The following is a 17,251-nucleotide window of genomic DNA, read 5'->3' on the forward strand; positions in this document are numbered from 1 at the left end:
AAGTTTTAGGATTGTTGGTTGTATTTCTGTGAAGAATGCCATTGTTATTTTGATAGGGGTTGCATTGAATGTGTAGATTGCTTTGGGTAGTAGGGACATTTTAACAGTATTGTTTTAATCCATCTTTATGAAACAGCTTTATTTGTGTCTTCTTCACTTTGTTTCATTGATGTCTTGTAGTTTTCAGTGTATGGATATTTCAGCTTTTTGGTTAAAATTTATTCCTAGGAATTATTTTTTTGATGCAGTTGTAAATGGAATTGTTAATTTTTCTTTCTGATAGTTTGTTATTAGTGTATAGAAATGTGAGGATTTTCATATATTGATTTTGTATTCTCTGCCTTTACTGAATTCATTTATCAGTTCTAACAGTTTTTTGGTGGAGTCTGGTGGATCTTCTATGTATAGTATCATGTTATCTGCAAATAGTAACAGGTTTACTTTTTCCTGTCTAATTTGAATGCCTTTTATTTCTTTTTTTGCCTAAGTGCTGCAGATATTGCTTCCAATACTATGTTGAATAAGATTGGTTAAAGAGGGCATCCCTGATCTTAGAGGAAAAATTATCAGCTTTTCACTGCTGAATATGTTAGCTCTGGGCTTGTCATATATGGTCTTTATTATGTTGAAGTGCGTTCCCTCTATACCCACTTTGTTGGGAGTTTTATCATAAATGAATGTTGACTTTTTTTCAAGTGCTTTTTCTGCATCTGTTGTCATGATCATATGATTTTCATCTTCTTTTTGTAAATGTGTTGTATCCATTGATTTTTGTGGATGTTGAGTATCTGTGGAATAAATCCCACATAATCATGGTATATAATTCCTTTAATGTATTGTTGGATTCAGTTTACTAATATTTTGTTAAGGAATTTTGCATCAGTGTTCATCAAGAATATTGCCCTGTAATGTTCTTTGGTTGCGGCATCCTTGTCTGGTTTTGGTATCAGGGTAGTACTGGCCTTGTAAATGAGTTTGGAAGTGTTCACTTTTTTCTATTTTTTGGAAGAGTTTGAGAAGATTCTTCTTTGGATGTTTGGTAGAATTCACCATTGATGACATCTGGTTTTGGACTTGTTTGTTGGGAAATTTTTTTGTTTCTGTTTTTTAATTTTCTTTTTTAATGTTTATTTTTTGGAGAGAGAGAGTGTGAATGTAGAAGGGGCAGAGAGGGAGACACAGAATCCTAAGCAGGCTCCAAGCTCTGGGCTGCCAGTGCAGAGCCCAACATGAGGGTCAAACTCACAAACTGTGAGATCATGACCTGAGCCTATGTCTCTTAACCAACTGAGCCACCCAGGTGCCCCTGTTGGGAGTTTTTGATTACTGATTCCATCTCCCTACTGTTTATTGTTATGTTCAGATTTTCTAATTCTTTGTGATTCAGTTTTTTTTTTTTTTAACGTTTTTATTTATTTTTGAAGGAGAGAGAGACAGAGCATGAGCGGGGGAGGAGCAGAGAGAGAGGGAGACAGAATTTGAAGCAGGCTCCAGGCTCTAATCTGTCAGCACAGAGCCCGATGCGGGGCCCGAACTCACGAACTGTGAGATCATGACCTGAGCCGAAGTCGGATGCTTAACCGACTGAGCCACCCAGGTGCCCCAATGTGATTCAGTTTTGGTAGGTTGTATGTTTCTAGGAGTTTATTTTTTCTGGGTTGTCCAGTGTGTTGCTTTCTAATTATGTATGGTCGTCTCTTAGGATTCTTTGCATTTCTGTGATACTAGTTTTAATGTCTTCTTTTTCATTTCTGATTTTATTTTATGGTTTTTTATTGTGTAGTTGACACATAATATTACATTAGTTTCTACACATAATATCACATTAGTTTCGGGTGTACAACAGTGATTCCACAAGTGTATACATTATGCTGTGCTCACCACAAGTTGTAGCTGTCACTGTACAACACTATTACAATGCCATTGACGCTATTCCCTATTCTCTACTTTTTATCTCCATGGCTTGCTTATTTCATAACTGTTAAACCTGTATTTCCCACTTCCCTTCACCCTTTTTGTACATCCCCCACGTCCCTCCCCTCTGGCAACCATCAGTTTTCTGTATTTATGGGTTTGTTTCTCCTTTTATTTGTTCATTTTGTTTTTAGATCCACATATAAGTGAAATGATAATGGTATTTTGTCTTTCTCTGACTTATTTCACCACTTGTGATTTTAGTTCTTTCTTGGTGAGTCTAGTCAGATTTGTCAATTTTGTTTATCTTCTCAGAGAACCAGCTCTTAGTTTCATTGAGTTTTTTTATTATCTTTTTAGCCTCTATTTCATTTACTTCCACTCTGATCCATTTTCTTCCTTTTTTAAATTTTGAACTTTGTTAGATTTTTTTCCCCTAGGTTTCTGAGGTTTAAAGCACTAGGTGGTTATTTGAGATTTTTCTTGATTTTTGATGTAGGCATTTATCACCTTCGAACTTATATCTTAAAACTGCTTTTGTGGGGAGCCTGGGTGGCTCAGTCAATTAAGTGTCCGACTTCAGCTCAGGTCATGATCTCGCGGTTCATGAGTTCGAGCCCTGCGTCAGGCTCTGTGCTGACAGCTCAGAGCCTGGAGCCTGCTTCAGATTCTGTGTCTGCCTTTCTCTCTGCCCCTCCCCTGTTCGTACTCTCTCTCTCTCTCTCAAAAATAAATAAACATTAAAATAAATTAAAAAAAACGGCTTTTGCTGTATCTCCTCTAAGTTTTGATATGTTGTATTTCCATTTTCATTTGTCTCCAGGTATTTTTTTTTCTTTTTTAGTGTGTTTGTTCAGTAGCATGTTGCTTAATCTTGATATAATTGTGAACTTTCCAGTTTTCGTCTTATAATTAATTTTTAGTTTCATACTGTTGTGGTCTGAAAAGAGACTATGATGTAGTAAGAGGCACAGAAGAGCAAGCATTACATATTGATAAAGGGGTCAATAAAACTAAAGGCTGTAATATTTGTAAATTTGTATGCATTCAGATAGAAGCACCTAGTTATATTCATGACCTAAAGAGAGAGAGAGAAATTGTAGTAATAGTAGGGGACTTTAATACCCCACTTTTATCAATGGTTAGATCAGACAGAAAAAAATAAGGAAAATTGGCCTTATATGACACTTTAGACCAGATGGATTTAGCATACATTGTATCCAAGCCTGACATTCCACCCAAAAGCAACAGAGTACAGATTCTTTTTTTTTTTTAAAGTTTTTATTTTAATTTCAGTTAACATAGTGTTATGTTAGTTTCAGATGTACATTATAGTGTTTCAACAATTTTATACATCACCTGATGCTCATCAGAAGTGCTCTCCTCAATCCCTTATCACCTATTTAACCCATCCCTTCCCTCCTCACCTCTGGCAACCTTCAGTTTGTTCTTTGTAGTTAAGAGTTTGTTTTAGGTGCCTGGGTGGCTCAGTCAGTTGAGCATCAGGTCATGATCTCATGGTATGTGGGTTCAAGCCCCGTCTTGGGCTCTGCTGACAGCTCAGAGCCTGGAGCTTGTTTCTGGTTCTCTGAACGCCCAGCATAGTACCTGGTAGATAACAGATATTCAACAAATATTTGTTGGGTAACCAAAGCCATAGAATTTAAATAAGATCGTCTTATTTTCCTTAATTTTCATGGGAGTCTTGTTAAAGTGGTTTGGGCAACAGACTGTTTTGGTTGTTTAAAATGTTCCGGTTAATTAAAAAATATATTTATGCTGAGATACTAGTTTTCAAGTATTAACATCAGGTTGGGAGACAAAACTATATAAGTTGTTTATAAGGCTACATTTTTGCATATAAGCCATTATAAGTGGAAATTAGGATTCAAGTCAGACAGTTCATAGTCTTGTAGTTTAACTTACTTGCAGTGTTTCTAATATTTATTACCCATTGTAATGGTTTCATAATATAACCTTGTACTGTTATGTGTTTCTTCTCAATGTTGTCCATCTGCTAATTTTGAGCCACTAGTAGTAACCCAGACCAAGGATCCAGCAAGGTGAGGGATGAGAGGATAACATCTGCAGATAGTAGGAGTGAGGTGTTTGTGTCTTAAGCAGGTGGAACATTACCCATCCACATCCACTTGTTTGCTCTTCAGGTAAAGAATGTGGAGAAAATAGTTACATTGATAAGTCCCCAAGGAAAGACTTCTATATGTTGGCATTTAGAAGTTTTCAACCTAAGTGTTGCCTTGCCACCTAATCACCCCAAGACAAAGTTCAGCACTGTATAAAATCTGGCATCACATATAAAGAGTTCCTGTGTACATTTTTATAACTTAAAATGTTAAGTATCAGTGGACAGCTAAGGATCACTAAATAGTTGAGGAAAGTCTCGTGCATAAAAGTAAAGCCCAAAATAAACAGGAGAAATGATTCCTAAAGAAATAGATAATGGACGGGGTTTACTGAGAGCTGAACAAGTGTGACTGAAAGAAAACCTTCCATCTAGACACATCCTTATGAAATTTGAAGACATCAAGGATAAAGGAAGATCCTAAAAACGAAATGAGGGGGTACCCAAGGAATAAAAATCAGAGTGTATCAGATTGGGGTACCTACAGAGTAAAAATCAGAGTGGTATCAGGTTTTTCATGATCAGTGCTGAGTGCTAAATGTAGTTAATAGGAATGTCCTCAAACTTCTTAGGGAAAATACTTTCAACATCAAATTCCATATCCAGGAAACTGTCAAGTCTGTTGTGAATTTAGGATTGAGATAGGTTTAGATACTTAAAGGCTCAGAAAATGTACATGTTTACATCTTTTAATTGCAAGCCATTGCTTCAGCAAAAGAATGTACAATCTAGAAAATAGAGTAAGAAGAGAAACTTGGAGGATGATAAGACCTAGGGGGTAATCAGTGTAGAGTGGTGCAGGAATATGGAGAGCTCTAGAAGCAAGAGTTACCTGTGGAGAAAAGAAAGGTTTAGAATTCTTGACAATTTGAAACAGAGAAGAGATAAAGGAATGCATTAATAAGCAATTCCAGGAAAAATAAAAAGTGAGTAAGAAAAGTTGTTTAACGAGAGTATGCCATTTAGCTTTGCAGTGATTAATGTTTACAGTTTTTAATTACTTAAAACACATTATTGATTTTAAGAAATTAGTGCAATAAGATTGTACAGGATGGAAGTTGGTAATTGTAATTTTTTATAAAAAGTCAGATCTGAAATAGATGAATTAAAAAGAAATATAACACATTATTTAGAAATATAGAGGTATCTTCTAGAAGAAATAGCTGAAAGAGTTAAGAAAGCATCTGCCTCTGCAGAACAGGATTGGGATATGGAAAGGGATGGGTGGGCAACTGTTGCGTTTTGTTTTAAACCTTTCTATGTACATGATTTTTAAAAAGTATGCAGTGTTATTATTTTTTTTTTTATAATTTATGAATCTAAGGATTAGAGTAGAGCCAGCCATTAAGCTGCCTGCTTTATGATTTTTATTCTCTAGGTCTGACCCTGGTCCCCTTTGATGTTCTACTTTCAAGGAAACCTCAAACGGAAAGAATTCAGCCAGCCCCAAGCTTCGTTTTACTTATACCTTCCTCAAGAGATAAAAGAGAATTCTTACCCCATAGCTTTAATGCAGAGCCAAGCTTCAGTAGATTGACTTCTGCTTGTATCTGGGCCCTACTTTGGCCCTGCGTGGCCTCATGAATTTGACTGTATCTTTGTGAAAAATTTGCCACCAAAAGTGGCACTGTTGTGTAGTTACATTATATCGTTCACAGGTGATTCACTCACACATGTTGTGCTTTTTTTCTCAGAGAAGGGAAGAAATTGTGAGAAAGAGTCTGGGATAGATAGCAGCTTTTGCTTTTTAAGAGATGAGATTGGTCAGGACCTGTGACAGATAAAAGATTAGGATAGCAGTAGAATTAGGTATTTTATTTTTTTTCTCTCTTAGTAGTGCCTGTCATTTCCTGCAATTGCATACTCTTTTGACTTTGTGGATTGGGGTGAGTCAGAGAGAGAGGAGTCCTCCAATGGAGGGTGGCAGTGTGAAGTGGGACTAGGTTTTCCTTCCTTTACTTCCTTTGCTGCCAAGTGGAACTGTGTGGGCTGAAGAGTAGTGGCAGGGTTACTAGAGACATGGTTGTGGTGGATCAATCGTGGCTGATTGGGTTATCAGAGAAGCGGAGAGAAATTCAGCAGCACAGTAGAGGGATGAAAGTTCCTCCTGGGAGACAAGTCCCGTGATGGAATAGTGGTGTTTGATTCTTTAGAGATTGCCTTTAATTAAATTGCCAGTTATTACTGGTATATACTGATTATTTATTGTGTTCCTAATACATTCTGGGCACTTTGCAAAGTTCTGGGAAAGTAATAGTAAGCAAAATGGGACAGTTTTTTTTTCCTTTTCAGAGTGTAAACTGTTTAGAGAGTGGGGAATAGATGAAGATAAGTAAGTAGGCAAATGAAGCACAGTGTGAGAAGTATAATATGGGAGAACTGTTGCATACCCCAAGAGAGCATCTAGCCTGAACTTGGTGGGTTGGGTGGAATCAGGAAAGGGGCCTTAAGAAGGAAGGTCTAGCTGAATCTTTCCTACCAAAATCTTGGGCCCTGAACATAGGGACCTTGACCGTCTTATTCACCAGGCCTAGAACAGATACTTATTAAATATTTATTGAAGGAAAAATAATGAACCTGAAAGTGAGTTGAACTTGTTGATATTTCTTCTACCATTTATTGAGAAATTATACTGTATCAAGTTCTTAACCCATGTTTTTTAATAGTGGCTTCATATAAATCCTCAGAGATTATTGCAGACAGATGAAATCAACTGTCCTTGGTCTCCATGTAATATTCAGATAGTTTTCTTGTTAGCTGGGGGAATAAATTGGGGAAGAAAAAAGGCCACATTATTTGAATTATGCATCCAGTTCCCAAGTTCTTGAGTTAGGGTGTTATTTATTGTGGGAGTAGTAAACCAAGAAAGAAGAAGCAGCTTGACCCTTGGTCTCCCATTTGGTTTCAAGGGAGGAAACTTCATTGTTCAGGCAGTCTCTCTCAGGATGGATATCTGTAGCAGTGAAGGAAAAATGCTTCTTTAAATAGTATTATGGATAGAAATACTCTATGTGTGTGTGTTGTCAAATAGTAGAAACATATAGCAAATAGTGATCATGGTTGTGACCATTCTTGAAATGTGACTTGATTTCTGCTACTTTGTCATCTGTATTGTGTATTGTGAAGAGCTGATGTATTGGGTCAGATCTTAGTAACATAGAAAAAAGTATACTACATCATCCCAAGTTTGTGGTCAGGATATGGCTAGTTTCCCCAGTCCTCAGAAATACACTCTCATTTACCAATTGTCTTAACATACTGACTTGAAAGTATTTAATACGTGTCCTTGTAAAATACATGGTATTATATATTTGTGTTTTCACTTTGCATAAATGATCATTGTGGTATAAATTTTGTTCTGTTTCTGTTCTCAACATATTTGCAGGATATTTCCATGTATGTGTGCTTTACTTCCAAGATTATAATGATATTCTATGTTTTCTAGTTATATTTCAATTTCCACATTTTATTTTATGTCTTTAATCCATCTGTAATTCACCTTTTTGTGTATTGTGAATTAGGAGTGCAACTTCTCCATTAGGTGAATCAGTTTTCCCCAATACTCTTTACTACGTAATATGTTCTTTCTGTACTGATTTGTGGTGTCATTTTGTCATGTATCCATCCACTTCCCATAAGTGAAACTGTTTTGGAGATGCCTATTCTGTTGTAATGATGTTTCCATGTGACCTTACCTGTTCAGAACAGTTTTTCTCTGGAATATGTCACAGTACTGGTAGGGCAAGTCTTCTCTTTGTTTTTCCTTTAAAAAAATTTTTTTTTTCAACGTTTATTTATTTTTGGGACAGAGAGAGACAGAGCATGAACGGGGGAGGGGCAGAGAGAGAGGGAGACACAGAATCGGAAACATGCTCCAGGCTCTGAGCCATCAGCCCAGAGCCTGACGCGGGGCTCGAACTCACGGACCACGAGATCGTGACCTGGCTGAAGTCGGACGCTTAGCCGACTGCGCCACCCAGGCGCCCCAAATGTTTGTTTATTTTTGAGAGCGGGGGTGAGCAGAGAGAGGGGCGATAGAGGATCCAAAGCAGGCTGCGCACTGACAGCAGTCAGCCCAACGTGGGGCTTGAACTCAACAAACTACAAGACCATGACTTGAGCTGAAGTCAGACACTTAACCAACTGAGCCACTGAGGCAACCTGATATAGTAATTATTCTTTATGAGTTTATCCCATGTAGTAATGGGAAACACTTAAAAAATAAAATGTAAATGGATGAGCTTTATATTGCTTGTAATAGTAAAACATTGGAAACATACTAAATGTTCCTCAGTTGGGTAGTAGTTGGAAAGTAGCTTAGCATTTGAAGAAAAAATTATCTTACATACTTTTTTTTTTAATGTTTATTTATTTGAGAGACAGTGCAAGTGGGGGAGGGGCAGACAGAGGGAGACACAGAATCCAAAGCAGGCTCCAGGCTCTGAGCTGTCAGCACAGAGCTTGACGCGGGGCTTGAACTCACGAACTGTGAGATCATGACCTGAGCTGAAGTCAGATGTTTAACTGACTGAGCCACCCAGGCACCCCTTACATACTTTTGTTTTATACTTACACAGATGGACATTGTGTTGTCCATGATACATTATTGTGTAAGAAAAGTTATAGAAGTTACATAATATTCCACTTTTTATTAAAACATTTACATGAATTATGTCTATATATGTGGTGTGTGTGTGTGTGTGTGTGTGTGTGTGTGTGTGAAAAGTTAAGAGAATAACAGTTCTTTTGTGGGAGGAAGTAGCATAGGGAATTTTCACTTTTCACTCCTTCTGTATTATTTATTTTACCATCTTATGTTTACCTTTATAATCAGAAAGGAAATAATAAATTCTAAAATTAGAAAAATGGCTTCTAATAAAGGTCACATTCTAGAGAGGAAGGATGTAATCAGTGACAATAATGAGGGAAATAACCTTTGGGAGGATAAATGTACAATGTCTATCCTAGTTATGTTTCAGTTGTGCTATTATGGGTCATTTGCTTTACTTTCTTGCTTTATTTTTTTGTAAAGTTTCTTTGGGCTGAAGATTAAAAAAGAGGATAATACTTTTTATAAATACCTATTAATGCAGTTTTATATATGACTTATATTCTTCGTGTTTATATGAGTAAAAAAAGATTGGTGTGTATTTGCCATAGTATGTGAATTAGATTCTCTTGTTTATTCAGAACAAAACTGAGATTATTTGTGCACACATTTTTAGAAATGTAACTCTTTAAGTATAGATTTTCCTTGAATTGAGCTTAAAACTATAAATTCCACATAACCTCTCTGCCTTATATATATCATGCCCGTTGCAGAGCCTTGAGGATACAACTGTGAATAAGAGTAATAAAACAGACACATTCCCTGTTTTTGGCGGAATGTTTAGATGAGGGAATGGTGATGTGTGTTGCAGTGGGCTGAAGAGTAAGAGGGCAGGACTACAGTAGAGAGAGTTAAGAGTGTATAACTTTCCTCCAGAGGTTTGACTGTGAATGGGAGGAACAAAGTAGGAGGAAGTGGTGGAAGGGAGCAGGGAGCACAAGGAATAAAGGGGAATTTTAGTTCTCTTTTCCCTACAACACTTGAAGAGAGCCAGATGAGAGACCATTGTGAAAAAGAATTGTTGAAGCAATAGCACAGCACACAAAACCTATGTGGGACTGTATGCGGTTTTGATTTTTGTACATTTTCCAGTCTAGAATTCTAAGATTCTAGGTCTCATCAGCCACCTTGGCATTCTTTTGAAGTCATCTTTCATCTATAATTAATTATGTCGCTCAGGCTTTGGTTAGTTTCTTTAACTTAAGGAGAGCAAAATGCCTCAAGTGACCACTGGATTTATAGTTTTCCAGAAAGTTGCCTGCTCATAGAGTCATTTTCATATTATGATTTGAAGGCATTAAATTGTTTTAGTGTTTGGAGAAAGAAGATTCTCAGCCTGGCATTGAGCACTCCAGTTGGTAAAATTAATGGCAGTGATTCATTCTCCATTTTTACTTCTCTCTAGCCCTCGTCTTGTCAGACGTTTAAGCGTTTTAAACCCCTCCCCCCTTTTTTACAGTTTATTTGAAAGAGACAGTGGCAAGCAGGGTAGGGGCAGAGAGAGAGAAGGGAGAGAGAGAATCCCAAGCAGGCTCTTCAGAGCGGAGCTCGATGTTGGGCTTTAACTCATGAACCATGAGATCATGACCTGAGCAGAAACCTAGAGCTGGAGGCTTAGCCGACCGAGCCATCCAGGCGTACCAACGTTTTAACCCCTTAATCATGACACTAAAATGCCTTTTGCTCACAGTTGTCAATGGCAATAATATATGGCAATATTTATTTATTTAGAACATGGTTCTCACTATGTGATCCGTGGATCCTTGCAGGAGTCTGCAAGGTTAAAATAATTTTCATAATACTTAGATAGTATTACCTTTCTCACTGTGTTGACATCTGTACAGATGGTGTGAAAACAATTTTGGTCAGACTGCTGTGTTCCTTAGTATGAAACAAGGCAGTATTCATTGTTAAGAACTAACAGTAAACACACACACAGAGAAACCATATTTCACTAAAGGACATTCTTGATGAAACAGTAAAAATTGTTTCCACTAAATTTTACCTTTAAGTTCAGATTTTTAATGCTATGTGTGATGAAATAGGAGGTATACATAGGGTATTTATGTCATTGAGTTGCCCACTGAACTAGCAGCTTTTTCATAGAACATCATTTTTACTTGAAACAGTAGCTAACTTGGGTATATGGCATATATGTCTTTGAAGTTATATACTTCATTTACATTTACTTTCTTACCATTTTTGGTTTTCTTCATTTGTTCTTATGAGTTGATGTTACCATCTTGGTGTCATTTCTTCTCTTTAATAAAGTTTTGTTTGCACCACTTCCTTTGTGCTATTATTGTCAAATATATTACATTTTCTATATGTTATAGACCTAACAATACAGTTATACACACATATTGTTTCATATACCTGAGGTAGAAGAAATATGCATTTATAGTGTCTTTATAATTGGTTAATTACCTTTACAAGTGTTCTTGGTTGTTGTAATTACAGTGGCTGATGTAAAGTATGCTCATGTGTTAACGTCTCTTTCCACAGTGAACATATGATGGCTCATACATACAATGAAACCTAGGAAACCAGTGGATGTTATTGCTCAGATTATTCCGATATAGCCAAAGGGCTCCTTTTGCTTGAATGATAAGTAACAATATGTCAAATTATTCCAAGCCTGGCAGAATTAGAATATAGACTTCTGGGTGTCCAAAGAATCAGAAATAAGTGTTGATATAAGATGGGATCTCCTCCCCCAGCAGGATCGAAGAAAGTAGTATTTAAGGTTTTGGTCTGTCAGTAGTATAGTAATTCCAGCTGCTATACTGGTAGTGAGAGGAGTAACAGGACAGCAGTAATTAGGACAGATCAGAGAAACATATGTGGTATTGAGATACTGGTAGGGGGTTTTATGTTAATGATTGTAGTAATGAAGTTAATAGCACCTAAAATTCAAAAAACACCTGCAAGATGCAAGGAAAAATGGTTAGGTCCACGGATGCTCCTGCATGGGCTAGGTTGCCAGCTAGAGGAGATATACAGTTCAACCAGTCCCCTGCGCCGGCCTCTACTATTGATGCGAGTAAGAGCAGGAAGGATGGGGGAAGAGTCAGAAGCTTATTATTCGAGGGAATGCTGTATCCGTGCCCAGTTATTAATGCACTAATCAGTTCCCAAAGCCTCTGATCATGATTGGTATTACCATAAAAAAGATTACTACAAATTCATGGGCAGTGACAATTACATTATAGATTTGATTGTCTCCTAGTAGAGTGCCGGGTTGGCTGAGTTTGGCTCAAATTAGAAGGCTAAGGGCGGTTCCTACTATGCCAGCTCTGGAACTGAATAGGAGGTAGAGTGCTGATATCTTTATGGTTAGTGGAAAATAGCAGTTTATGAGCATAGGTAAAATGGTTGAGTAAAGAGCATTAGAGTCCAAATCTAAGAACAGAGGTTTAAGCCCTCCTTTTGCCAAGCTCTGTGGTGAAATATCACATTGAATTGCAAATTCAAGGAAGCAGCTTCAAACTCTGCCGGGGCTGCTTCTGCCTTTTTTTTTTTTTTTCCTAGACAGCGGGAGAAGCAGATTGAAGCCAGTGATTAGGATATTTAGCTTGTTAACCTAAAATTTCGTGGGATGGAAGCCACCAGTCTAGTAAGGACTTAGCTTAATTAAAGTGTTTGATTTGGCAATCAGTTGATGTAGGATAGATTCTTGCAGTCCTTAGAGTTCCTTAGAGTTGGGTGTGCATGAGTTGCTTTCAACCTTAAGAACGTGTTTAGTTATTTCTTGTAAGGTGGCTCTGCTAGCAACAAATTCTCTCAGTTTTTGTTTATCTGAAGTATCTTTATTTTGCCTTCATTTTTGAAAGGCAGTTTTGTTGTATATTAAAATTCTTGGTTAACAGTTTTTCGTTCAGCATTTTGAATATAGGATCTCACTGCCTTCTGGCCTTCATTATTTTTTTATATTAAAATGTTTTTTTAATATTTATTTTGAGAGAGAGAGCACAAGTGGGAGAGTATGCGGGGGGGGGGGGGGGGGGGGGGGGGGGGGGGGCGGGGACGGGTGGAGACACAGAATCTGAAGCAGGCTCCAGGTTCTGAGCTGTCAGCACAGAGCCTGATGGCTGGGCTCTAACCTATGGACTGCGAGATCATGACCTGAGTTGAGGTCAACTGACTGAGCCACCCAGGCGCCCCTGGTCTTCATGGTTTCTGATGAGAAGTCAATATTATTGGGGTTACCTTGTACACAATGAGTTATTTTTCTTTCTGTCTTTCAGCATTTTTACTGTTAAATCCCAGTGTAGATCTTTGCATGTGTCCTACTTGGAGCTTGTTGAGCTTCTTGGATATGTATATTAATGGTTTTCAGCAAATTTGGGGAGATCTTATTCCTTTGGATATCTTTAAAATGTAGTGTGTCTTTCATTACTGGAGGGCAAGTGGCTGGGAGGGGATGTGTTAAATAATAGGTATCATGGAGGGAACTTGTGAAGCACTAGGTGTTACATGTTAAGTGATGAATTACTAAATTCTATACCTGAAACTAAGCTTATACTGTGTATTTAAATAATTGGAATTTAAATAAAAACTTGAAGAAAAAATGTAGTATATTTTTCAAACTGAAACTCTGTATGTACCCTTTTTAACACTGACTCCATATGCTGACCTCCTAGCCTCAGGCAACCACCATTTTACTCTCTGTCTCTATGAATTTGATACTCTGTTTACATCTTTTTTTTTAAGTTTCTTTATTCCTGAGAGAGAGAGCGAGAGCGAGCATGAGTGGGGGAGGAGCAGAGAGAGGGACACACAGAATCCAAAGCAGGCTCCAGGCTCTGAGCTGTCAGCACAGAGCCCGATGCGGGGCTCGAACTCACGAACTGCAAGATCATGACCTGAGACGAAGTCGGACGCTTAACCGACTGAGCCACTCAGGTGCCCCACTAGTTACATCTTATAAGTGGGATTATACAGTATTTGTTTTTTGTTTAGCGTATTTTGTTTAGCATAATGTCTTCAAGGTTCATCCGTATTATAGCTGATGACAGAATTTCCTAGAATTTGTATATTCTTAGGTATTGAAATTAGGTAGTCCCAATTCCTGGGTATTGAAACATATTTTTTCTTCCCCACTTGTTTTATTTTTGCTTCACTTTATACTATCTAGTTTTGAATTATTGCCTGTCTAGTTTTATACATTGTACGTATGCATCTAGTAAAACCTCTAAATTGAGAAAGTGAAACCAAACAAATATGCTTTGTTACCTTTGAGAAAAGTTGATAGTGGTTATACTGTGGATATGCTGTTTATGAAATAGCTAATATATAAATTATAATGTAATTTTGGAATACATAATTTTGGGGTCTTTTGTTTAAAAAATGTAAATGATGTTACCTCTCATTTGAGTATGATTTTGTGAAATTGGTGGTTCTCATTTTTTTTTAAACTCATAGTCTGTATATTTGAGGGACTGTGACACATTTGCATCAGTAAACAAGACATAATTCAGTAGTGGTTCCCTGTAAGGAGGTCATGACTACTCCGCCAGTGAGTTTAATATACCCAGCTGCCCCAAAGTCACTGGTTAGTGTGTTTTAACTACGCGTGGCATAGTCATTTTTATTCTTTTTCAAGTGCTTATGAAATTGTGCCGTGTAACTTCTTTTAGTTTATTTTAACCAGTGTTGAGATTTAAGGCATCCTTTGCTCATGACCATGGTCTACCCACTTCACTTAGAACCATTATTTTGATAATAGCTACCTTGAATATGTGTGGTCTTGGAGTGATTGCTGAATCCTTGCCTCACTAAGGATAGGCACTGAATGAATATTGAACACAGCTATCATTCCTTTTAAACTTCTTGGTTCCTGGAGAGATTTGTGATTGAGGTACTTGTTATAATTTCCCTCAAGGTTTTTAATAAAAGTGTTTGATTAATATATAAAACATATCATTGGTCTGTAAATAAGCTCTATAAGTAAGTTGATCTTGTATATGGTCTTTTATTTCCTAAACAGAGACTCTACAGGGGCAGGTAATTCACTGGTCCACAAGCGGTCTCCTTTACGTCGAAACCAAAAGACCCCAACATCCTTGACCAAGCTGTCTTTACAGGATGGACATAAAGTCAAAAAGCCAGCATGTAAATTTGAAGAGGGTCAGGATGTCCTAGCTAGATGGTCAGATGGCTTGTTTTATCTTGGAACTATCAAAAAGGCAATTACCTTTATATATCTTTTACTGTTTTTTTACAGTAAACTTTTAATAATTTTGAATTTAAATTTAACTTCATGTTTTTCACTTAAAAACAAATCACCATAAATATTCCTCTGCATTTCAGATAAACATATTGAAACAGAGCTGCTTCATCAATATTTGAAGGACAGTTCTAAATCCTGGTTCTCTGGAAGGACATTCAAACAGGCAGGTGCTACTATTTCTCTTGAACGTGATTTACACTGAAAAATTGATTTTCTTTAGCCTGTAATTTTCTTTCTTTCTTTCTTTCTTTCTTTCTTCTTTTCTTTCTTTCTTTCTTTCTTTCTTTCTTTCTTCGCCTATTATTTTCTAAGTGTTTTCTGTTGAGTACAGTCTATTAAGATAAGGCAATCACTTTTGAGGAGATGTATTCTTTATACTTCTCAAGATGTTATACTCTATGTCGCAGACTCGGGAAGAAAAGGAATTATTCTTGTTAGGTAGAGGTAGGCTAAAGAACAGATGCATCAGTGATTGCACATCTGTAAACTGTTAGGGTCTGTCTAATAGCTTTGAAGAAAAATTTTTTAGCCACTAATATGAGTAACATTTTGGGCTTCAACTTAACTGCCACTTGATTTTATTAGTAAAAGTAATGTAGAGAGCGCTGCCTGGGTGGCTCAATCGGTTTAAGTGTCAAACTTCAGCTCAGCTCATGATCTCACAGTTTGGAAGTTTGAGCCCACATCGGGCTGTGTGCTGACAGCCTGGAGCCTGGAGCCTGCTTTGCATTCTGTATCTCTCCCTTTCTCTCTCTCTGCCCCTTCCCTGCTCACGCTCTCTCTCTCAAAAACAAATAAACATTAAAAAAAAAAAAGTAATGTAGAGAGCTAATTTTATTGAGAACATACTATTTGCCATATCTTTGGGGAAATTAGCATATATTAAACAGGTTTAAAGTATTAGAAATGCTCATTAATAAGAATGACTTGAAATGACCATTTATGGTTTTTATGTTTAGATAGGAAAATGAGGCTATATTTGGGTGCAAATTAAAATGAATACAGGTATGCCTTGGTTTGGTTATAGGTAGGTTTCTTGTAGTGTTTTCCATTTTATTATTGTAATAATTCCTATAATTGCTGTGCGCTCTTTGAATCTGTTAAAGATATTTTTTAGGTATCTCTCATGAAAAGTGATTTACAAAAATATGAATATTAAAATCTGAGTATTTTAGCTGCACACTAAAGCCCCACTTTTTTTTTTTTTTTTGAGTTAATAGGCCTGCACTAAGACCTGTGTTTCATATCTCATAGAAAGGAGATCTAAATTTACTTTCCCTAAAGGATGGATACCTTTCTAAAATATTTAGTGATTGGGTTTTGAATTTGAATCTCAAGTGCAACTCTATGGTAGGTTACTACTGTGTGTGGTGTGTGTGGTGTGTGTGTGTGTGTGTGTGTTTTAAGTTATTTATTTTGGGCGTGGGGAGGGGCAGAGAGAGAATCCCAAGCAGGCTTTGCACTGTCAGTGAGGACAAGGGCTGAAGTGGAGCTGATGTGGGGCTCAAACTCATGAACCGTGAGATCATGACCTGAGCTGAAATTAAGACTTGGATGCTTAACTGACTGAGTCACCCATGTGCCGCTACTGTGTTCTGTTTCTTGATTTCATTCTTAATTTTTTTTAAAGAATAAAGTTTTGGTAAAGGAATTAGAAATGTTCTAATTACCATCTACATAATTAGTACTCAGGGCTTAGGTGGGGAACTCAATAGTTCTTAGTCTTGTAAGATGTCTTTTCAAGAGGAACTTTTTACAGTTCTTGGGACTGATTAAAGTACTGAAATTATGTTTTGCATCTACAATTGAGGAGTCAGTGAGAAAAGGGGTAGGAGAAAAATAGGGAGTCTCCAACAGTAGTAATATTGAGCAGATCTTGTTACCCTACATACCTAATTATCTTTACTTTCTTAGTTTGTAAACATGGGTCTTTATGGTAGAACTGAAGTTGGTATGTATGTATGTATGTATTTATTTTGAGAGACACAGAGACAGTGTGAGTGGGGGAGGGGCAGAGAGAGGGAGAGAGAGAATCTCAAGCAGGCTCAGCACTGTCAGTGCAGAGCCTGAAGCGGGGCTCAAACTCATGAAACCACAAGATCATGACCTGAGCTGAAACTGAGAGTCAGGCACTTAACCAACTGAATCACCCAGGCACCCCTGAAATGGGGTTTTTTGTTGTTGCTTTTAATGTTTATTTAGTTTCAGAGAAAGAGAGCACGAGGGGGGAGGGGCAGAGAGAGAGGGAGACAGAATCCGAAGAAGGCTTCAGGCTCTTAGCTGTCAGCATAGGTGTGGGACTTGAACTCACAAACCGTAAGATCGTGACCTGTGCCAAAGTTAGACTCTCGAG

The 17,251-nt window shown here is 37.3% G+C and overlaps 1 long non-coding RNA gene across 1 annotated transcript; it reads right to left on the minus strand.

Moving 5' to 3' along the window:
* Positions 1-2,481: 2,481 nt before the first annotated feature.
* Positions 2,482-14,966, minus strand: LOC115521491. The gene is made up of 3 exons (XR_003971080.1): positions 14,654-14,966; positions 7,927-7,929; positions 2,482-2,491 (listed from the first exon to the last, which is right to left on the minus strand). It is a non-coding gene; the product is annotated as an uncharacterized LOC115521491 (long non-coding RNA).
* Positions 14,967-17,251: the final 2,285 nt, after the last annotated feature.

This window comes from Lynx canadensis, chromosome C1 (genome assembly GCF_007474595.2).
Source record: "Lynx canadensis isolate LIC74 chromosome C1, mLynCan4.pri.v2, whole genome shotgun sequence".
NCBI classification, from domain to species: Eukaryota; Metazoa; Chordata; class Mammalia; order Carnivora; family Felidae; genus Lynx; species Lynx canadensis.